This window comes from Nipponia nippon, unplaced genomic scaffold (assembly GCF_047370975.1).
Source record: "Nipponia nippon isolate SJK-2023a ecotype South Korea unplaced genomic scaffold, ASM4737097v1 scaffold_27, whole genome shotgun sequence".
Taxonomy (NCBI): domain Eukaryota; kingdom Metazoa; phylum Chordata; class Aves; order Pelecaniformes; family Threskiornithidae; genus Nipponia; species Nipponia nippon.
In genome coordinates this window covers 2545205-2568830 of record NW_028262344.1, presented here as the reverse complement: position 1 = coordinate 2568830, position 23626 = coordinate 2545205, and the positions used below count along the sequence as shown (strand labels likewise).

Here is a 23626-nt window from a genome sequence, read left to right as displayed (position 1 = left end):
ACCTGAATCCAAACTCCAAATTTCCCTAAGCGCAGATATGTATCCATCTGGAGTTTTGGTCCAAGCTTTTTTCTTGCTTCTTACTCATGTTGTTTGAGTGGAGTTCCTAAATGTCCCATCCTAAATCGGTACCTATTTATGTTAGGCCAAACAAACCACAAGAGACAGTTCTTTCTCCAAAGCAATCATTATCTAAATTAACAAGTATGTTGTTATATTTCCTGTGTGCAGCAAGCAGCACTAGGATACAGTTAAATAACTCACCCAGGGTTACACAGCCAGCTTGTTGCAGAGCTGGGTACTAAAGCCAGTTGCTTGACTCTTATGCTCAGTGCTTTATCTTATTCCTCAAGAGGAAAAGTGCAAGCCCAGATCTGACCACTCCTCTGGGTAGAAAAGCTTTGGAGTCTCTATTTGAAACAAAGACTTACTTTCCTCCTTTTCCTGTCTAAAATAGAAAAAGGACCAAGACCTCATTCTTGAGCTTCAGGGATCTGTTAATTGGCTCCCTAGTAAAATTACAGAGAGTCAGCTGCCTGATAATGATTGTAAATGACAGAGACTATCAGGTTTACCTTGTGATGTCCCTGGGGAGCTTGCAGTTAGTTTAGTCTGAACTCTGCGTCAGCTGTTTGGGTTCCTTTCTTCTCGGCATGTGGTATCTGGACTCAAGCTGCAGTCTTTCAAACCTAATTAGTGTTAGGGGAAAGAAAGAGAGAGAGGAAAAAAAAAAAAAACCCAAAACAAACACCACCACTTTCCTTCCCTCAACTGACTTTATAACATACAGGCAGGACCTGATTTACAGTGCAAGTTCATGGGGATTTTTTGCTTGGTTTTTTGTTTCTTTTCATGCATATCAATACAGCATCTTCAGTTCTCGCTGCAAGAAAACCAAATTTTAGTGTGCTGGAGTCTTTGAACTTTGAGAAGTTCAGCAGAGAATCTCTAAACTCAATGGAGTCATCGTGTTTGCATATAGTTAGGTCTGTTCTGTGCAGTGCTCTGCAGAAACTCAAGTTTTTGCCCTTGTCCTTGCAGAGAGATCATTTCACTCTCCGATATGTTTGTTGTTAAAGCTTAACAATACTGTTTTTAGTAACCTCATGTTAATGTTTAGCCAAATTCAAACTACCACTTCTAAGAAATAAGAACACAGACAATTTATCGTGGGGGTCTTAATAACTTGTACAATTTTTTATTTGCAGGGCATTTCACAATCTCTCATAACTCTGGCATGAAGGTGTCTGTAGTACCTGTTTTCTTGCTTGGTAAGAAAACTTCCATCCCACATCACAGGTCATCAGTTGTTTTACTGTTGAATGGAACAACACAGAGCAGCAGATCGGTAGACAGCATCTTCAAATCTCGGGCAGGCCGAGCAATCACAAGCCTAAAAAAAGCAGTAGCACATGAGATTCAGGCTGCTTTGTGAGGCCTTTGAACTGAGTGTCTGGGACAACAAGAAAGCTGTAGGGTTTTTTTGTAATGACTGATTACATGTGCAGAATTCTTTGGAATGATGAGACAATATACAGAGGGTTTAATTTTACCTAGGAATGGGATACATATATTTTAAATGAAGCTAATTAGTCTCCGGAACAGCTACTGAAAGATGTGATAAATTTTTTGATTGCTCAAAATCTTTAAATCAAGACTAAATGTCTCTCTAGGAGATCTGAAACTCAAGCAATCACTGAAATCTTGAAATTGAAAGAATCAGCGAGCAGAACAGGTTAGATGAGAAGGTTCTCCCTGCCTGCAAACTCTCTGAAATCCCTGCCCTCAGCAGCATTACTAACTTCATGCTCCAGCAGCTCTCTAATGCAGAAGGCTCACTCGTAAAGATAAATCACATCTTAAGTGAACATAAGGGAATCTCATACAAGCGCCAGTAAGCACCATGTTCAGACCACACACCAGTTTGCCTCAAATGGCCTTAGCTACCTACAAGAATGTTTAAATCCAAGATAAGAAAAAAAAAAAAAAAAAGGAGTTCAGGTTGCCTATAACATACCTATCTTCAAAGTCATGACTACTATCTTTTGGCTTATGGTACAATTTGAGATGAAGTACGCTTGCCTGTTCTTGTATGGATTGGGCTCTTCCATCAGGCAGTAGAGCCCAAAGCAGAGTATCCCCAACAAGTCTAAAGCTCTGCAGTAAATGTCTCCAAAGGAGTCCTCCTGCTATAAAAGAAGCAAAACCACTCTTATCTCAAAGGAACCAAAGTGGACAATTCAGCCCAATACTAAACCACTTATTTAGCCAACTATCATCACTATTCATTACTTTTAGTACCATAATATTTAACAAGAAAGAAAGGAAAGAAAATGACTGGTCCCCCATAAGCTTAGAATCTAGGATAAAATAAGGCTATCTGATGTCTTTGCCTCTTCAAAATATGGCTCAAGCTACATGGCAAGATTCAACTGAATGAAACTAAACTTCAGGTAATGACGATCCAAAAGCACTAGCAGCACGGATGAAAGCCTAGCCCACGAAGCACCACTCAGTATGTAACTCGCCATGACACCCGTTAGCAACCTCTTGGACAGCGGCAGGAGCGCTAGCGTGCATCTGACTTGGGAGGCATCGTGGATCGTGCTGTCAGGACTTCTGTGCGGTCTGCCGCCCTCTTCCAACAGCTGTTCCCCCAATGCTGGGCTTGTCCCACTTGTCACCAAAGTCTGCAGCAGAGCCAAGATGTGCTGGTTGTAGTACGTCTGGAAAGAAAGAGACAATGAAAAGCCAAAGACAAAAGAGTATGCCTCGGAAAGGAAAACCAAGTTTTCCAGTGAAAACCTAGAGAAAGCGATCAGACAGACACTTTGGAGTTTTTTGTACTTAAAGTAGTCCTTAATTATGTTTAAAGTTTTCTGACAATATTTACAGATCACCACCTGCTTAGCCCATTCCAGCTTCAAAGAGCAGTCAGAAGATCCCACCTCTGCTCTTATAAAAGAATGCACTAAGCTGTATGTGAATGAGAGATTTTCAAAGGCACAAGTGGAGTAGTGTGGGGACGTGTGTGTGTGTGTGCGCGCGCACACGTATGCATGTAAGAACACTGGGCAGCAGCTCCGATGTCACTTGAGTAGAAGCACACTGTGCAAGGTGAGGCTGAGTGCAACTGCCCTGCCCGGACCTACAGGGTCTTGGTGCAGCAGGAAGCTCTCTGTCCTTGTAGTTGCCACATTGTTTTGAAAACCTCACTCTGTGTCCTTACCCGTCAGTGTTTCTTGGGGAAAAAAGTTACCATGGTTCAAATTCAGATCTAAGGCAAAAAAAGGTCTAGAGTCTCTCTCTTTTTATTTTTTAAAAAAAATCTAAAAGTGTTTCCTCTGCCTGCAGTGCATCAAGTAACTTATTTTCCACCCTTTCTCAAAAAGCTCATTTCCTACATAGAGCCACTTTGTGGAACCTGTCACCTGCATTTGCCTGAGTAAAGAAACTAAACAAGCTGCAGAGAAGGAATGGTGTTACTAAATCCACGCTGAACTCAAATCCGCTTAAGAACATCTGACCATATTGTCGGGCAAATGGGTATAATGCTGTTAGAGTACTTCTCAGTCTTTTAGAGTAAGGAGCTATAGTCCAGGGTTATCCAGGAGTGATACAGCTTTGGGGGAATCTGCACTTTACATATTTAACAGAAGCGTGCTGAGCTCTTTAACATATCATTGCTGTACTTTTTGACATCAAAAGGATTGCATTTCCATACTTGGATGAATTAATAGGATTTGCATGTCACCCTCATTCTGTACTTTCTTTGCTGAGTTACACTGCAGGAACTTGAAAGGCGGGGAAACTATAGAGGTGTGCATGTGTGTGTGCGTACTCAAGAAATAACACACTGCATTTAGAATAGGTCTTAAAGCTGACTTGAAAGGAGCAACATTTCTGTAATGCGGCCATGAGATGTTGCCTTCTTCCCCAGTTGTTGTTCGGTTACAGCTTCAGACAACCAGATTTCCTGGGAACACCTCTGTACACAAAGGCAAGGCTAGAAACCTTCTCCCATCCCCAAGCAGTTGCCTAGTCCCACTGACTCCACATTGCTACTAAGCTTTTAAAACTGGTCCTGTATAGCTTAGGAACCCACAGCTGGATCAGGAAGGGAATTCCGGGCTCATTAGAGTACCTGAGCCATAACGATCGTGCTCATTGAATTGTTTTCTGCCTATTGAGACCCCAAGAATCATGTTGAAGCAAATGCCAGTTCTGCTTCAGGCTTCCAAGGGGTAACATTTCACTTTACAGACCACATTCTGCCATTCCGATTCTTCTGCCAGTCTTCTTCCAAGCTAAAAGAAAACAGCACTCCTGCTCTGTCTTGAGGAATTTCAACAGATATTCACAGTGACAGCAAAAGGAGGTGATATCGGACTGCTGAAGGCTCCCTTGCTTCTCTTTCTTCTCCAGTTCATACATCTTTTCTCTCATCCTGCAACTGCTAGGCAGTATTGTACTTCTCTCCGTCTTCACTGTATTTACAGAACGACTGAATCCAACCTAAGGTGCCCCTCTACTTTAAAGCAGAGTTGAGTGCTGATCATTCCTGGACAGACTTGGAATCTTACACTTGAGTGAAATTTTATCCTTTAAGACAGGTCATGCTATGTCTTGAGTTACTTTTACACTTGACACTAGCAGTCATTAATTACCATCTGGCTGATTGACATATCAGTGAGTAGCAGCAATATAATACTTTCCCTAGCACTGAAGTCTTCTCAGAAAAGCATAACTGGACTTGACACACTTATTTTGGACTGCTTATCCCTTGGAGAGATTTGTTTTGTATTTATTCAGTTTCTGTAAAACTGCCACCCAAGCACTATCCCCCTGGACACGAGCTGAGAGCAAGGCATGTGGAACTTGACTGCAGCATGGGGAATCGGGGTGAAGAGGAAGAAAGGGGCTTCCAGAAAAAAAAAAAAAAAAAAAAGGCAGTTTTGGAAATGCCAGCTTGTGAGATGAACTGCTGTTTTGCTGCCAAAATCCTGGCATAACTCCACCGAGGTGTGACCCACACGTGTGTCACTACTGACAGAATCACTCAGTTTTGACAGCAACTTAAAATGATTATGTCACCAGGGTGGGATCACCACGTTCCCTCCATTCTTGCAGTTTTGGTGCAATGTATTCAATCCTTGTGATGCAAATGCTTCTGGAAGAACATACTGCCAGGAATTTACAGAGAATCAAAATATGCACTTCTTTTAAAATCTGGTGTGGTTTTGCGGAACATCAGCGGTGGCCATGTGTGTGAAATTTGTTTTATACCTTTTCAGAAAGCAGCCCTTGAGAGATTCCCATTGAGCTCAATAGATTTTCCATCCAAACTTCCAGTGAATTTCTGCCTAGGTGCTAGATGGACAGATGAGAAGAGTTAAATGTTCCATTTATCCCAACGCCTGCTATGGTAAAGTGGTGGTAGTGCAAGCTCCCTGTTCCACAGCTTACCAATGCACCTCCAGCCAGCCTTGTAAAACTCCTTCCTACATGAACAGGTAAAAATTCAGAGTGCACAAAATCTTCTCAGCCTTTAGCACCAATGCTGGAGCTTCCACCAAGGGGCCAGCTGATGTCAAATGCTATTTTGGCTTCAGTGACTGCAGTTCCCTTAGAGGGACTGATTGTAACATCACGTTGTCAAAAAGTAAATAAATCAGGCTGCCTTTAAATACCTTTTGCAGCCTGTCAATATTTTGCAGCTGGGAACAGGAGGAACTTAACAAAAACACTCTAAAAGTTTCTCCAAATAATTCTATGTGTATATCAACAACAGGGGCAGTTGCTGCTAATAGCACATATTAAAAGACGTGTCTTTTGGAGCTGATAGCTGCCCCTCAGTGTATGGAACCCACTACCCCAAGGAATCAGAGAGGCCCACTGATTAGCAAGTTGCTTAAATACGAATAGATACATATAATTCTCAGGGCATCGCGTAACTAATCACATCACCAATCTCTGCAATGTTTCTTGTGCCCTTCTCTGACACACATGGCCTTGACCATTGCTAAGGCTAGATTAAGTGGGTTTATCCTGGCTGGTAATCACTGTTACACACCGATGCCACTAAATATGACAGGACATGATACATCTACTTACCACAGACAAAAGAGAACTCAAGAAGCCATCTGAGAAGATAGCTCCTGTGGGGGCACCAGTGGTGAAAAGCTGATCTTGCTCTGGAATCTCAGAATTGCTGCTGGGAGCCTGATTAATGAACTAGGCATTTGGTGAAGACTCTATTAGAAAAGCAAGGAAGAAAGAGGAAACATCTGAGCAACAGAGAGAAGCCATCTAGAATCAGAAATGAAAGTTAACAAATCCAATTTACCATTCTGTGTCCAGCACTAGCAACAGCATGCAGCATTAGTAAAGAAAGGAGGAACAAAATATTCAGCGTTGGTAACTGATTGTGCAATGGCAGACAAAAGACAGAGAATCCTAAAAGTAAGTTTTAAGATATCAGATCATAATTAATTTACCCGCTTTGGAAAAGAAAAGAATAATCTAATTTCTTCCCCTAATTTTCCTGACTTAACAGAAATACGATTACTGTTTCTTTTGGCTTTAATTGGGGTTAGAGTCCCTTTCACAGCTGTCCTACTGGTACAGGAATCTTCACCAGTTTCTCAACCTTATTCTCACTGGCTGAGATAGTCTTGCAGAATTCCCTCTGCTCTGAAAGTGATTCCTCCTTAACTTTTTCTATTTTCAGGGAACTATCTAAGTACACCCAGGCAGAAGGCCCCTGCTGTGCTACTGAACATGCTAGGTATGTCCTGGCACTCCAGCACTACCAGTAAGAATGCTGATGAATGACAGCAGCACAGCGGGAGACTGAGAGGAATTGAGATCAAGAACTCATATCTTCCCATTAAAAAATAGAGTGCGAGCACAACTAACTCCATGTGAGTAATGACTGATTTCTATTATGTCCCCTTGGGTCAGGAAGCATTTGAGTGCATCATTTTTAAAGATGACTAAAACTAGCCAGAATCACAATACTATTAATGTCTCCTGTTGTCTTGCAGTGTTGGTGTCATCCTTCAGCCATGTATTCTCAACACAAATATTTCACCCACCCTGGATTTTCGAGTTGGCCCTGCATCTGGCATTAATCAGTACAACTCCACTGACTAGCTTATACAGTCTGGGTATGAAAAGCACGGTCTCACAGCCACAATAAGAGATCCACTTTATTTCTCCACACCATTCTCTTTCTCCTTTACATATTTGCAGGATTCTTATTTCTTTACAGATCACTTTGCTATTTCTCTCCCAGATCAGTCTCCTTATGGCAAGGGTTTCTAGAATCCATTGTCTCCAAGGAATAACCATTTATAACATGCCCTTGAGCCCACCAACCAACTCACAAATTCAGAAGAGGTTCGACACATCGAACCGTGATCAGCTTGGTTATCTGGGCCTGCAGAAACCCCATGCAAAGTTTGCCATTTAACAGGCCTTGCATCAGCCTGATGCGAAGCGGCCAGTTTAGCATTTCTTATTTTTCTCTTTCTCACCATTGGGCAAGGAGAAGCAGCAGCATGTCAGAGCATGACGACAGCACACAACTCTCCTGTTCCTCAAGGCAAAATTCATACCCAGCCCCCTTTAGGGGATTGCAGGCCCTCAGCTAATTCCATCAACTCTGTCCCTGACTCCATGCCCTTAGCTCAGTAGGTGCTAGAGGACAGCACACCTTTTGGGACCACGGCACACCTCTGGGACTCGGGGGGCTCTGGCATGCCATCCTGGTCACAAAGAAACTGTGGCAGAGGCAAGTCAAGCTTGGCAGTTCTGGCTCTACTGAGATAGCACATTGCTTCCTGCGCCTGTCAAGATTAATTGCAAAACTCCTGCTGACTTCAGTGGTGACAGGATTTCAACTGAAGATACGAAGGGTCTTAGCTTCTCTTATGGCAGGTTTTGAGCAGCAACAGTGCTAGCAATACGCATCATATTGCCGGCTTTGGTTTGTCAGACACACCAAATGATACAGATAACCCTTGGTCAACACTCAGTGTGCTGTGAAATAAGAAATTGCCTGGAATGAGCAAAGCCCTTACAACTTAAGGCACATGAGTATTACCCCTCTCAGCTTGTTTCTAGAGATAGGCACAAAAGCAAGCATTTGTCTAGATCAAGGTCTACCAGAGGGACTTACAGGAAGCTTATTCAATCACAAGAAAGCTCCAGCTGTTTTTGTTTAGCTGTTTTGTGCTTCCAGGTTTTAAATTCTTGGGATTATTTTGCTTCCTAGCCCATCCCTGTAACTCTGAACATATTTCTGTGCTGTTCAAGACTACAGCAGGGGAAGGCATCCATGTGCTAAGGGACTGGGCTCAATTCATTATTTTGTCAAAGATCTGACATGACTAAAATCCAAGTCATGTCAACAGATCGCAGATGTTTTTCCCTCCACTGACACACCACATCCTGGAGGGAAATCACAGGGGTGCAATGCCTGTCTGAAGATGTTAGCTTGACTGCACAATATCTTCTCAGAGGAGCTGGGCCTCAGTAGCCAGCTCAAAACATTTCTGAGACTTTTGGACACAGCAGAAATAAAAGCCTAAACCACAGCACAAGACATCCAAATATCACTCTGGGAAATTCAAGAGTTCTGAAATTACTCAGAAGGAGGCATCATCATCTTATCATTATTTTGCGCTTCTTTATTTTGCAGTAGCTCCTGAGTGTTTCAGTCTAAGGAGCACACAGGACTGAATAGCCCATTGAGGTGCTTAACTGCTTCTGGGACACAGCTCATCAGGTGCAAGTTTTGACTAAGCAGTACATCAGAGCTTCATATAAATAAAATATTGCTAGTGCCTGCTACAGGCCAAGGCTGCTCACTAGCCCTGTTCCAGCTGCAAACCTGGTGAGGACTGGTGCTTTCCAAAGCAAGGACCCCACATGTGCTGAATCCACACAGCATTTACAAGCATTGCATCAAAAAGAAAGAAAAAAAAAGCGCCAGAGTGAGTCAGCGGCCAGTCATGATGCCTAGCAACACGCTACGCTAATTTGATGGGTACGTTCTTGTGTCAGCACTTTAAATGGAGCTAAACATCCATGTCCCTTGGGACTGGCAGCCCAGCCATACCACTCTGGTGTGACGCTGACTGCTATGTTACTAGTAATCAGTTAATCGGTGCACATGTTCCTAATTAACAGATCCAGTTTGTAACCATCAGGAGATGAAGATAGCCAAGAGTGGCATGAAAGAACTCCATGGGTTACTTCAGTTATGAATGCAGACTAGAGAGGCTGAGCCTTGTGGAATAAGGACAAAGGTGTCTGGGCTCTGGAGTAAAATGCCTGCACTCTGTCCACCTTGGCACGTGCACGGACCCATCCAAGTGCTGCACCTCAAGCAATCGCTGCACAATGCAGGCTGTTTGGAACAGGCTCTGCTCTTTCACAGCCACTTGTACAAATGAGGAAGCCTGCAGCTACCCCCATAATCCAGAAGAGGAGGAGGGAACCATCACCGGTGTTTCACAAAGGGTAGGGTTGCAACAGAGAGAATTAGGCCTTGATTCACCCCATTTTTTTGTGGGGTGAAAACTGGGTATACAGTTTCTCTCAGTGCTTTTTCAAATCATCAGAGAGGAAAGCATGGCTAAAAGGGCAAGTTCAGATTTCATCTGGGCAGTATTGCCTTTGGTGATGCCTCTTTCTCCACTGAAAATAAAGGTGAACGAGGCAAATACGCTTCTGCTTTATCTACCTTAGTGAAGTATGTTAGGATAGGTGGGATGAATGCAGGCCATGTGACCAGAACTCAGATCTCCTGAGATCCAGTCCAGCAGAAAAAAACCCAAGGACGTCATCTTTCTCCTAAATGGATGCTTCAGAGTTTTGCTACACACTGAGACCTTTGTAACACTTTGTTATATTTATTCTTTTGATAAACCATCCTGACTCCTTCAAAGCCAGTGAATTAACATCTAAGTCAAACCTTTTAAAGTTCCTTGGACATGTAGTGCTTGTCGCTTTCTGCCCGTGAATTCTAAAAAGGGCCTGGGGTAAATAAATAATGCAGCATGCATATTGCTTCTGTGAAATTTGTTCCTAAAGAACAACTTACTCAGCTCTGTAGCGATGGGGATCCTTTTATAACATGGCTGTGATTGATTCACCAATGCTCTCGCTCTGAAAACAGCATCTGTAGAAACAGTCAATAACAACATGAGGAGAGAGGGAAGTCAGCAGAAGCAGAAAGGAGAAAAAAAAGAAAGAAAAAGAAAGAAACCAAGGCACAATGGTTCAGACTGACAAATGCAGGAAATTTCTTACCTATGCCTAAAAATGTCATTGTCATGCAAAAATCCCAAAGCATTTCCTATATTTAGAAAGTTTCTTGCCTTGGTTTGCTTTTCCAAGGCTCACTTTATGCACTCAGAACTTCAAAGGATTAAAAAAGAAAAGCTCCCCTGGGAGCTGCTTATTGACATCATAACTAAAATATAATTACCCTCAGTGGAGCAGCAGTGCTGGTTACAGTGTTGTTTGGCACAAAGCCCCCACTAAGCCAATTTGCACTCAGAGGGCTTTTGAGGGAGGGGGTTGTGTTTTTTCCTTCCCCTTCAAGAAGGCTGTACATAAATAGATGGGACACGTGCTGCAGGAATGAAGGCAAAAGCATATACCATCACTTATTTTTTTAAAACCTGGCAACCAAAAAGACTTAAAAGAGAAATCCAGAAGTTCCTAGAAGCACGTGTCCTTATTTCCTCCCAGTTCTCCCCAGCTAGCTGATTTAGTAGAATCAGTCCCAATTTGAAGTCTGCTTTCTGTGTTTTGATCACATCCAATCTTGTCTCCCGTACCATTATGTCTAAATTTTTCCTTTGCTACCTAGCACAGCATCTGGGTAACTGAGTATTAATAATACTCCTTGTTGCACAAGACAGTATCAAAGTCAAAATGATGGCATCTAAACTCCACTAAAGATTATGCTAGAAATGGAACTTCTTCCAGTTCAGATACTGCATAATGGATCCTTTCTGCTCAGAGGAGCACGTGAACATTGGAGATCAAAGACCCTAACAGGGTCCTAGATGGACCATTGCTCTAATCGACCATCTCTGAGGTTAGGCAATGGACTGCCAAAAACCTCATTAAAGATGTCAGGCATCACAATCCCTCAAAACAGCAGAAAAGTCCTTCCCAAGTATAGCAAGGCATCTCCGAATGCATGCTAGTGGCAGCAGCTGAAGGCCTGAAATGAATCATTGCCTTTATTGTGCCCTTCCACGTACTGTACCGGTTGATTTGAATGTACGTCTGATCATTGCCTGGATACCTTTTCCCTATGTCAATATTTTTGCTATGAAACAGTACATAGCGCTCTACCTGAAATTTTACAAACTGGCAGGGTGCTATTACAAAAGATTACTTAATTGTAGATTACTACTGTACATTTGAATTTCAGTATCTTATTAAGTTGTCAGATTTAATTACCATTATATGTTTAGATTATGCCACAGATTATTTAGTTCGGTACCTAGGTTTGCCAACCTGTTTGCTTTGTGACATGACAGGGTGATAATTACAGCATTACTGGAAAACCTAAATTTTTCCATGGGAAAGACTAGAAGTCCTTGGCATCAGCACTGACCCTAGTAAACGCTCATTCTTGCAAGTGTAAGTAATGTTTACCTCTGTGTGGGTCTGGTTCTCTAAGACCTGTCTAATTCTCTACCCCATGAGACAGGTAACGTGCAGAACACGCCTGGGTTTGTTGGGTGTGAAATGCTCACAGCGAAATCTAAAACCACAGGAAATGCAATTGATTTGGGCTTTGTTACAATCTCCAAACTGAGACTATGCCTGCCGCAATGCTTACCAAAGCACCCGAGCTGTTAAAGGAACTCAGGGTCTTCCATCCCAATAACTGTTTTCCACTATGGTTAGGATGCAAAATGCTATAGCTTTGTCTACAGCATCAAAGCTGGGGATGAGAAAGGATTTGGATGGGTAGGGTAGCTGGATAGCCAGCGAAGTTGTCTGCTGTCCCATCAGCAATGACAACTACTAAGTGAGAAACATCAGCCTCTGTCTTTTCTTTTTAAATCAGATAATAGTTGCATAATCATCTTGCTTTAGAAAGCTCTCCCAACGATTCTTCTGTCTTTTTCTACCTGCTTCCTCTCCCGGCTACTAGCATTAGTCGAGGCTAGGTTTCCTGGATCCAAGTTTTGAATGTAACTTTACCCTTCTCCTTCACAAAATTAGGTTGTGACGCAGAGGACTGCCGTACTCTTTGGGTCTCCCCTATATGCATTAGTTTCTGCTGTCCATTTCCTTTTCTGCACAACTTGTAGACATTTCTCCTACAAATGGAAAAGACTTACTAAACCTGCTGGTTTTCCAACTCTGCAGCTGACAGCACCCACTGGTACATGTACGTCGCTGGTGGAAAATGCAGATTTCACCAGTACACTGTAATTAACTACTGCAGAGGTGAACCAACACCAAGTTCCGATCAGCATGGGCACGGCCTGGCTACATTACCAGCATTTGCTGTTCTTATTGCTTCCTAGCTAACTTGATAGCCACTGACTCTGGAAAATTTCTTGATACTCTCTGTACTGTTGGTTCTTTTCTAGTTGGACTTGTCTTCAGTGCTCTTATATAACTTAAATAAGGCCAGCAGCCCTACTCTCACTCCTCCCCACAAAGAAACAAATAAATTCTGATAAAAGCCATCCTTTCCCAGCTTGTATCTCTCTTTTCCCTGAAACTTTCCTCATTTTCTGACTCCCATGAACTATTTCACCTGGAGGCCATCCAGTCCATTGGGACCAACTAAGATGAGCTGATTTTATCAGTGAAAATTTTGTCTTCTCAGAGATGAACTCCTATAAAATAACAATGGTGGGAGGGAAAGCAGAGACTGAAACAGTGGGAGTGGGGACATGCACATTCTGTTTCTACTCTGGGCACCTTGATCCAAAACTTGGTGGCAACAACCTGTAAGTAATTTACTATCTTACAGGAGCACACATTTGTAATGCGTCTGGAGACCTTCACAGGCAAAGACCTTAAAGAGTGTAAGAAACAGCCTTAATCTTGCAGTTGAATCTGAAGGAGCTTCTGGTATGGGAATCCTAACCTAAGATTTTGGTCCTATAATTATAAATAACTGTGGCAGCAAAGAAGAAAATGGGCTGGCTTTTTTAGCAACTCGTCTAATGAAGCTATAAGGAGAGCGAGCTTATTTTTACACTAGCAGATTTAATGGCTGACTTGAGGAAGAAGTGAAACTTGTGTCTTAGCCTTATTTTGCAAATACATCTTTATTCATTGATGATGATATCCTGTAACTGAGCACTGCTTTTCTGTCTGCAGAAAACACTGTAAATCTGAAGAATAGCCTTAACTGAGTAGCCAGAGATTTATTAGACTGGAATTGTAGTCAGCTTATGGAGCGACAATTCACTAACATCTGAGCTAGGCAATAGGGGCCTTATAAATATGCAAAGTGAAACACCTAAAATGGATAAACCAGTGTGGGTTTAGAAACACAGTATTTTGTCAACTAGAGTAAGACAATGCTGTTATAGTAAATGGTGATAGAATCTATCCTCTCTAGTTTGAATCAATCTTTCAGAAATAACTGATCACAGTAATGGGTAATAACAAGAATAATTTGCATTTGTGTATTGCTACATTGTGAGCTTGAATTTATCTGGCTTTAAACAAGCCTGGGAAATAAATATTGTTATGGGGCTCTATGCTGAGGTACAGCATGCCTCTAGTAGCTGCCAGGGACGCGCAGCAAAGGAGTAAGAGAAATAGAAGAAACTTTGACACCATGACCCTTACTTGATCCTGCCCCTTCTCAAAGCCAGAAAAGAAACCCAGAAGCACTGATTTCCATTCACCCGTTCTAATGTCTAGACCATACTTTACCCCGGTTCCTGACAGAGGACCAAGCAATCCCAATTTCTGCTCATACCCGAAAGGTGGTGGTGTGTATTTGGTTTGGTTCTGATGTGCTGAAACAGTGTTAGCTGCAATACACAAATAGCCTTGTGCCTGCATGTCTCTGCTCTAACTGTTCTGACTACTAGCCTCTTTCTGCACAAGCAGAAATCCTTTTGATACTGTTCTCGGTGACCTTGTAACTACAGAACTTGATTATGGTTTTTGCCAGTATGACTAAACAAACTTTTTTCCCATCTCTCATGATAGCAAGGATGCCGAACAGGTTTAAATCTGCAAGATCCATTTTTCTGATGCAACTCATCACGTGCCCATTTTCCCAAGGGAAGTGAGGGAAAAATATGCTTGTGGATTAAAAAAAAGACTTTGAGTATGCAGGTGGTGATGGTTCTGACAATGATACGCCTGGTAAATTGCCTAACCAGCCATGCCTCAGCTTACCCAACTGATCACACCTATGTCAGCATTAGGTCCCTGAGGTCTTCTGCTGGAAGGAGACAAAGCAAGCCAAAAGCTATCACCTCAAAGAAAAATGACTAAGTATGAACCCTGCAAGGCAGCTGGGTAAGGTTTTGATGAACAGATGCTCACATCTCTATTTTCCATACGCACATTGTAGTTCAGAGTTCTGCACTCCATGTACCACAATTTTGAGTGATAAAACAAAAAACACTGGAGGGGAGTAGGACAGCGATTGATAGGATGAAACATCCTTTTTGCTCTGAGTCTCTGTTTTCCAGGTATAGGTATAAAGATGCAGTAGGTACAGTATCTATATCTGTCACTATAGATGGAGATACATAAATTATATATATAAAAGTACATACTATTTACTTCCTCTCTAGATACAATCAATAAACAGTTCCATACATCTTTATATTTATGTAGCAATAAATACATTAGATAAAAGTAATCTATTCAAGTCACGATTACCTCTTACTCAAATATGCCTTATAAATAATTTGTCTTCTGTTCTGATTGTATACTCTGTATATTGATATTATTTTGTCTAGTTGTTATTAAAAAAACCCTGTCTCTGCCTCAACTCTAATCTTTTCTTTGGCACAGCCATTGTTTTAAAAGCCTAGAATGATAATAAAGTATAGGGAAAACACTTAGGAGAGCCATCCATTTCTCAGCCCGTCTTCAGTTAATTAATACTCCACATTCTCAAGAGGAGGACAAATCTTAGCTCCTTCGCCAAATTAAGGGAGGAAGAGATGCAATAAATATTCTACTGGGCTGAAGTCATTTTTGCTTCCACTGCAGTTCTGAGCTACAAGCTCTGTTTGTCTGGGAACAGAGCACCCACCCTATCAAGTCTCAAGGGAAAGGCATTGCTCTTCTCTTTTTGAAGGATGGAAGGGGCCTCCACTCACACATGCTTTTGCAAATAATACAGCAGTTACCAACACTGGTTACCCTTTACCTTCCAGCCACAGTCTCTTTACTGGAAACCTTGAAGCTTCACTGAGAATTTGCAGGAGGAACTGGCATATTTCCAGGAGCAATGCTGCCTTATCACTCCTTCCTTCGCATACCTGTAGCTACAGGAACTGGACTAGGCTGTTAACAGCTGGCTACGCTAAAATGGACTCCTGGCTCTTTTCAATTACATACTTATATTCAGGAGAGACAGGCTGTGGCTTAGACTAGTGACAAGTGATCCTTTCATTCTTCCCTCCTTTAGCTTCCATTTTGGTCACATCAGCATGCTCAGAGGCAAAAGGAAGCATGCTTACCTAGGGGGCTGAGCTGGACTTACCCTGCGTGGATCAGATGTTCAGAGTGGCCAGGATGCTTTCCGCATCCACCAGGGAAGGACTGCTTGAAGCATTGTGTTGGAAGACAGAATGGCGCATGCAGCACAATCTTGGCCATTAGCTGCCCTCAGATCTGCACAGGAAAGAGCCCTACCCTGATAAAACCAAAGAAATAGCGATAAGGAGAAATCTGAGAAAGCTGAACATTAAGGATCTTTAAGGGTGAAAGGTGAACATTAAATTTGTTTCAAACTCAGCTGGCACAAAGGTGTTTTGGAAACATCTCCAAGGTTTGAGCAATTTTGGAAATGGGGAAGTGTCCAATAAACTGGAAGTCTAGACCTGTGAATTTTCTTCTCTGACCAATAGGGATTAGCTTCTCAGTGCTTCTGCAGGAAACCAGAGAGTACCAAGACTTCCCCAGAAGAAAAGGAATATTTAAGAAGGGAAAGCTTTTCAACACCATCTTGGATTCAAGCTCAGGTCTAGAGCCTGAGATAATGTTGGTCCTTTTTGAATCTGAATTGTGCTATCATCAAAAAGTTTTAAAAGGTATTTAGAAATGTGCATGAGAGCTAGAGAAAGGAAGGAAGAGGGAAAGAGAATATAAAAAAATTCTTACTGAGAATAACCACAGCTTTGGGAAGTTCTGAATAAATTTCCATTCTCTTTGCAGATATTCCAAAGACCCAAGAAAAACAATGTCTTTCAACTCATGGGAAATTGTTACCAGCTCTTAAGGGCATCATGAAGTCCTGCAGCCCAATCAGTGGTGAGTTTCCATCGCCAAAGAGGCAGACCAAAACGTGATCCTGCAGGTTCAGTGCTGCTTGGTCCTTGCAACTCTAAATTTAAAACAGAGTTCTTCTAAACCAGCTACTTGGTTTATTTAGATTTTTCTCTTCAGTTAGAAAGACTTAAACTATTTCTTAGCTGCGTAACATCTATGGGTAGAATGAGACTATATATAAAAAGAAGTATCTCCCATTAAGTATTTGGATCCCAAGTGTATCCTACAGCAGTGAAAAATTCATATATGTTGGCATAAAACATAAAAAATGTAGAGCAAGGCAACAATACTAGTTTAATGCCAGGAGCTTAATGATTACTTTGGTCTGGTGTTTTTTTTCCTGGCTAATTGATCATGCTTCTCAAATGAGCTAATTAGCCTGGGAAAATGTACTGGGGAGCGGGTATTGCTTAGTGTGGTGCCTCACAGTTGGTAGGTAGTATGGCCAAGTCAGCCAACCAGGCTTGTCAGAGCCATTGCATTAATGTCCACATTAACCAACCAGGAACTGTGGGATCAGTATATCCCTGGAATGTTCAGTCCTTGGCAGTTTTTTTTCCACAGAGAAACAAGGGTCTTTGTCAGGGAGAAGTTTCCTGATGAGAGATTAGAATCATAACCAAATTAAATGGTTGTCTCTAACTAATTAGATTAGTTTAAATTGAATAATGAAACCTTTAGCTGTATTTAATGTAACATGCCTGAAGTCCAACGATTAGTCTGCTGAATGAAGCTAAACAATTAAAAACACAATCTATTTTATAGCTTATTTTATAGGAACAATTGGAAAAACTATTACTGCTGAAATCTGCAGAGGAAATGCACAATTACAAGACCAACAGGAGCAGTCAGTACAGTGAGTGAGCAGCAGGGACAGGTGAGCCATTCTGAAGACACTATGGGAGGACTTAGGCCTTCCTTCCAACCTGAGGCCAAGAAGCTGGCCATATCTGGCATTTATCACTTTATTACTGAGGTCAAGGAAAAAAAAATATATTAATTCTCAAACATCTATGCTGTATTAGAATGATGGTTGTGTAATCTTACGTAAAAGTCAGAGGACCGTATTTTGCTATGTGTTGAGATGCCCTGTGTTTTGCATGGACATCAAGGAAGAACTTGTGTAAAGTATATCCATCTAGCTGCCCATGGTTTCCAAACAGAACAAAATGCTGAAGTGTTATGACAAATGCCATGGGAGTATACTCGCACCTTTAAGCACCTAAACAACTTCAAAAATGTAACTTTTAAAAACCCAAAGCACAGTCTGGGACTTTGTCAAGCACCCAACTCACTCCCCAGAATGCGTCTTAAGACTCCCAGGCTTGCCTGTCCCAGAAATGTGATTGCAAAGGAAGGTACTGCATGAACATGAAGTGCAATAGCTATTATACACTAATTTCCTTTGTGGACATTCTTAATCCTCATAAGAAGCCCCTTGCACAGTCTAGCTTAGCTACACAAAAACACTCAGTACAAAACAGAAGTGGCGCATGGGGAGTTAGGACACACTAGCAGTTGTGAGCTTTTTCCTCATGTAAACCCGCCTGTAAGGTCTTTTCAAAACATCACCCCTCAATTCACAGAGCTGAGCTTCCAGTCCTATTGGGATATTTGCCCATTTGTAATGACTAATCCTATTTTGGAGGTTGCTGGGCAATAGGGTCCTTTTATTTGCTTGGAAGGAAGCTGCAGCATTTCAAGCAGCATGAATTCCAGCCTGCTACAAGTCTCCCAGCTGGCAGAACAGCTTGAACATTCTGTATTTTTGATGAAATCTTTGATCACCTCATTGCAAGATTTGGTTGCCTACTCTCAGCTCTCTGGCAGCTCTGAGTGCAACCTGCCATTTCTAGATGGGGTTTGTTCTTTTACGGATTAGACACATTAAATAAATAAACCAAACTGTCTTACAGATATCCAGATCAATAATGTCACAGACACAGGGGTCTTGAAACACAACATACAAAATTTTAGAATAAAACAGATGTCAATCAGACCTTCCTTTGCCCATCTGCTGAGATCCTCTCCTGAGATACAGTGCCTGCCCTGCTTTACATGAACACAGAAGGCATTACTGATCCCTTGGAGATCTTTCTCTGTTCCCAGGTTACCACCTAGATTACACGGGAATATGGCTGCGGAATGAGCCTTCAGCTTCCACCACTGCAACAGAGTCTCTACGCGACCCTGGTCAAGATACTTTATCTGCAGCTCACTCCTGAAAAAGGGGTAATGGTAAACCCTCAGTCTCTCCCCTCCAGGGCAGGGTCTGTCTCCTACCTTTGCATATGAAATCAAAATTAGAAATTGGCTAAGATAACATTGCTAAATAAACAGCAGTAAACTGGAGAGTGCTGTGCCCTCCATCTAGATCAATACATTGAAGCTCCATCTTATTCCTAGGAGAACAAGGAGGAAGAGACGTGAGGATCCCAAAAGCAAATCCCCCACACCTACCAGAATAGCCTCCTGCAGTGCAACAGCATCACACCAGTGGAACATTCCTCTTGAATCTAGGATGACACTGCACTTCTCCTCTCCTTGGCCATCAAACCCCCTAAAACAGAGAGAAACTTCTTAGCTACAGAACAACCTCTCAGGAGCAGCAGCTACAGTTTACCCAAGTTGAGATCACATCTCCGGCTGCTGCTGAGATGCCCTCTTTATCTACATCATAACTTTCACGTCCCATAGTAGCAAGGAAAAATTAGGACATATGAGTCACATATGAACCATGACAGTATGGGGGAAAAGGGTTGTGTGGTAGAGGAATTCCTTTGTCAATGTCAGCTGAGACAAACATACTGCATATAAAAATATACTGCAAAGTGTTTCCTTGAATTATTGTATTAGTTGTAATGTTTATATCTGTTTGGACTTGGTCCCTAGGATTATTCTAAATAATGAGTTCTTCAGTGGGGACATTCATTGAAGCAATATTTATATAAACATGGTCTTGATTAACAGCAAAAAGAAGTCAGCAGGAATTTTCCCCTTGTCTTCAAGGACTTTAAATTATGCCCATATTGCAGGATATTCTTAGAGGCAAATTGCAGATCCATAGCTGTGTTTGCATTGAGTTAGTTCACAAGCAGCAACAAGACCACATGAAACAAAAGCCATTCAGTCAAATGCTGCTCTGAACATCAAACTGTTTCAAAGGACTGCTACAGAATAGAATTGTTGGGGAAGTCATGCCAAACAACAAAGGGTTGTTCACATGTCTCCTCAAGGCCCAGGCATGGACAGAAAAAGACCTTGAATCCGTTGGATAAACCATTTGCTCAGCACCAGCTCTCTAGCTTTACTGTAGGTAGAGTCAGCCTTGAACAGTTGGCCCAAGAGCAAAGTTTATTTAATCACTCTGTAAGTGAAATCACAACGATAACTGAAACTTGCCATCTAGGATTACAATACATACTGGACACAACAGCTTTAGTAGAGCTGTAGGACCAGACAAGTGTTTGGTCCTGACATTCCTTTTCATGTCCTATTTGTCCTTATCTTGCCTATGCAGTATTGGGTGAGGTGAGATTAACAGAAAGGAGAGGGGGGGATTTTGCTAGGGGAAGGTGTCATTCATTATGAGGCCTGCAAAGTGGATCTAGTTGTGCCCTGTACAGACCAGCTTACACTGGTACTGGCTTTAGCACTTCTTAGCACAGCATTAGGGAACCTGAGAATTTGCCCCATTTTTGCAAATGGGGCTCGGGGTTTTGCAGCTTGTGCCGAACTCCATGGTGCCATAGCTATACAATTCACCCCTACCCAAGAGAACTAGTTAAACGTCACAGTCATTTCAATAACTGCAGCATAGCTACAGAGTCTTTCCCATTCCATATGAGAATTCAAAGACCAGGCTGGAACTTCTTTACAGTTTCTGCTAGCTCCCCAGGTCTTAAACTAAGGGACTAATAACAAATCCCAGGACTGATCATCTTAGAACAGGTTACCTTGTTCTTCTAAATTAATATATTTGTAAGTTTTATAAATGTTCACCTATCCTAAAACCAGCACAAGATATAAAAGCCACAAAGGGTCTACTAATGGCATGGACATAAACTGTAATGACAGACTTTTGCCTAGCTGCTCTCCAGTCTCGTCTGCAAGAAAGGCACCAAAGAGGCAGAACAGATCTGTGTGCGCTGGCTGCTGCACTACTGCTGCTTCAGAGGAGGCAAGAGCAGCAGACACCGGCAGCTGGAAGTAGCCTAGGGGAAAAGAAAGGAAGGGCAAACACAAAGTGAAGTGCTGCAGATGCCAAATGGCTCGTGACAGCTCTGCTCCTCTTACAGACTGAGGCTTCCAATCTTTTTCCAGGCCCTTCAGCTGAAGTCCATCGATCTCCAGAAGTTCACAAAACATAGCCAAAGCCACCACACTACCTATCCCTGTTGCTTTCTTCTGCCACTTGCACAGTTCTTGCTCTCAGCAGCGCTTGCAGCAAGAAGTTTCACAGGCAAACAGCATATTACATGAAGCGTTTTTTTGATCAGCTTTGAAGTACCCGCCTTCAGCAAAATGAAAGGTAATTTTGCATCTCTGACAAGGGGAGGGAGAGGCTTCAAACTGGCTCTCCTGAGTTTAGCAAGCTAGTACAAAACTGGAGGGAGAGGGGAGCACATACCCCTTTAAATCTCTGCAGTGCCTCTATGCAGCCCTGTGCTAACCACAAGCGATTGCATCTATTAGCCACACATCTCCTCAGATAACGAATCCTTAGGCCAGTGATTAAATGGTATTTTGGCAAGTTAGAGACTATCTTCTCACAGGCTCCCTTACTTGACTCAGATTTACCAATCAATCAATGTATATATCTCTATCATAATAAAGCCATCATCTATACACACAACCTGTCAGAAATGACAACTCCTCATTCTAATATTATGGGAAATATATACGCCTTGGAGGAAACACCTGTTGGATCCCTAAAGTGGGAGATAGCAGGAAAAGACAGCAGGAAAACCACTTCATCGTAATGGCATCCACCTTGCCAAAGCCAAGCACGTTCTGATTTAACAAGCCATTCTTTAGTTAAGGGATCCTTCTGCCATATATTCTGCAAGTTACATGATTCTTACAGAAATCTGATTTTCCTGAGAGACTCGTAAATCATCCTGCACTGGACTCTGAGGAGCTTGAGGATGAGGGCACTGGAACTGACATGCTGTAGTACCCAGCAGAGACAGAAATAGTCTCTGATTGAGCTACAGTCACTCACTACAGCCATTAGCAGGTTATCTGGGTCACAAATTGACTGTGCTGTGGGGGCACAGTTATCTCTGTTGGCTCTGCATGAGTCTGTAAAGAAAACAGTTGCATTCACATGATGCTGTGCATTGCCACGTCTGTGTTACCTTTCTTTCTCTAGCACATTCTCGTTTGAGGTTCGTACACTTACATTGCACTGAACAGAATATCAGAAAAGCACAAGACCACGTTATCAAAGACGGTACAAGTGGAGTGACTTACAAAAGCACTACGTACTTTGGACTGTGGGCATTTCTGAAAATGTGGCCCTAGCAGCTGAACATTTTGAAAATAGTGTTCCACAGTGTCAGGTGCATAAGCCACTGGTGTAATTGGTCTGTGCCCAACCCACAGACGAACTGAGTCTATTACAACAATAGCCCACCATTAAACTCGAAGAAAAATTTGGTTTTATACTGCAAATAACCCCAGCTCAATACCTTATATATCATCCAAAATGGCAGTTCGGTCCAGTGTACCAGAGTTGAACTGAGAGTGCTACAACATAGTAAGGCATTTCTTTTTTGCCTGTTTCCACAGCCATGACCTAATATAAACCAGTCAGTCATGTTTCCATGAATCAAAGTAGATAATTTAGCTCTCAGCCACGCTAAGAGATGGTTAGACACGTCCAAGATGTTTCAAACTTCATTTGAGGACTAACATAAGTGATTAACAGTTGTCTATAGCATTAGAAGGCAGGGAGTGGAAGTCCTTTTATCAAATTGTTAGCTGCCAACAACTTCCCGCTGACAAGCTATCTTTAAATTCTTCATAATGCCTTTGCAAAGCCCTAAAGCTTTGTTGAATGCCTCGCCTGCAGTCTTCCGACATCAGCTCTTCCACTCCTTGTCGTGGGAAAATGTGGCTACAATGAGTCTTAATGTCACGTGTACGCATCGAGGTCTGTGCTCATTTGGTTTGCCTTCTGTGCTCTAAGTACAGAACAGCAGCAAATCCTCAGGGATCAGAGCTTATTTCCATGTCCTAAATTTTGCCCAGAGAGATAAAGGGGTAGAAGCCTACTCACAAAGCACCTCAGGACAAGCAAGGCCCAGAAGAGCTGTACCATTGCTCCCCAGAAACCTACTCACGTGAGAAATGTGTGCACAGAAGTCTCCAGAGAGAATACACCCGTGGGTACCTGCGTGACACGGGCAGGTTGCTCCAGCAGCTGGATCTGGAAAGGCCCGGCCCACCAGCACAAATGCCCTGACGTCCTTCCCCTTCCTCTGTACCACAGCCTTGGGGATGATTTAACACTTGGCATGTGGGCTGTTCGGTTCACATCCCATTTGGGAATCCTCTTATTGTTTTTTGAATCGCTCCCAGATCCGCACATATGTTAACCTTTTCCTTTAGGGAGGAGTGGAGTTTCACACACACAATGAAAATTGCCTGTGCCTGGGAAGGCTGCTACAAAGCCCCTTTTCTCACTCCCAGGCCCGCACTGTGAGAATATGGTGCTTGTCTGGACTTGGCTTGTTCGTCATCATGGATTATATCACTCCAATCACAACAAATCAAAGTGCTTTCCCTACCCCGTAAGGAACTACAAGGCTTAATTAATTGACACAGAGGTATTACGTTTCATTGCAAAATATTATAATTTAGAGTATTCCATCCAATAATTAACAAATACATCAGGCAACAAGTAAAACCAATCTTAAAAATGAGTAGTTAAATTTTTCTTAATTACATCCACTGAACCAAATCTGCCCCGAAGCAATGCACATGTAATCCCAGTGAAGTCAGTGCGGTCGTACAGAATACACTAAGATAAAAATAGTCTGTAGTTATCATCTATATTGCAGCAATACTTACAGTCCCCCACCAAGTTTAGGGA

At 42.3% G+C, this 23626-nt stretch overlaps 1 non-coding gene across 1 annotated transcript in view; it reads right to left on the bottom strand.

Annotated features, from left to right (window-relative positions):
- The window catches only part of LOC104016049 (uncharacterized), a 161455-nt gene extending 138485 nt beyond the window's left edge, over window positions 1–22970 (bottom strand). The window contains exons 1-7 of the transcript XR_015705975.1: window positions 22875–22970; window positions 18988–19087; window positions 10112–10189; window positions 6115–6254; window positions 2548–2726; window positions 1257–1393; window positions 576–689 (exon numbers count right to left, since the gene is read on the bottom strand). This is a non-coding gene — a transcript (uncharacterized LOC104016049). The remainder of the gene's footprint in view (window positions 1–575; window positions 690–1256; window positions 1394–2547; window positions 2727–6114; window positions 6255–10111; window positions 10190–18987; window positions 19088–22874) is intronic.
- Window positions 22971–23626: the final 656 nt, after the last annotated feature.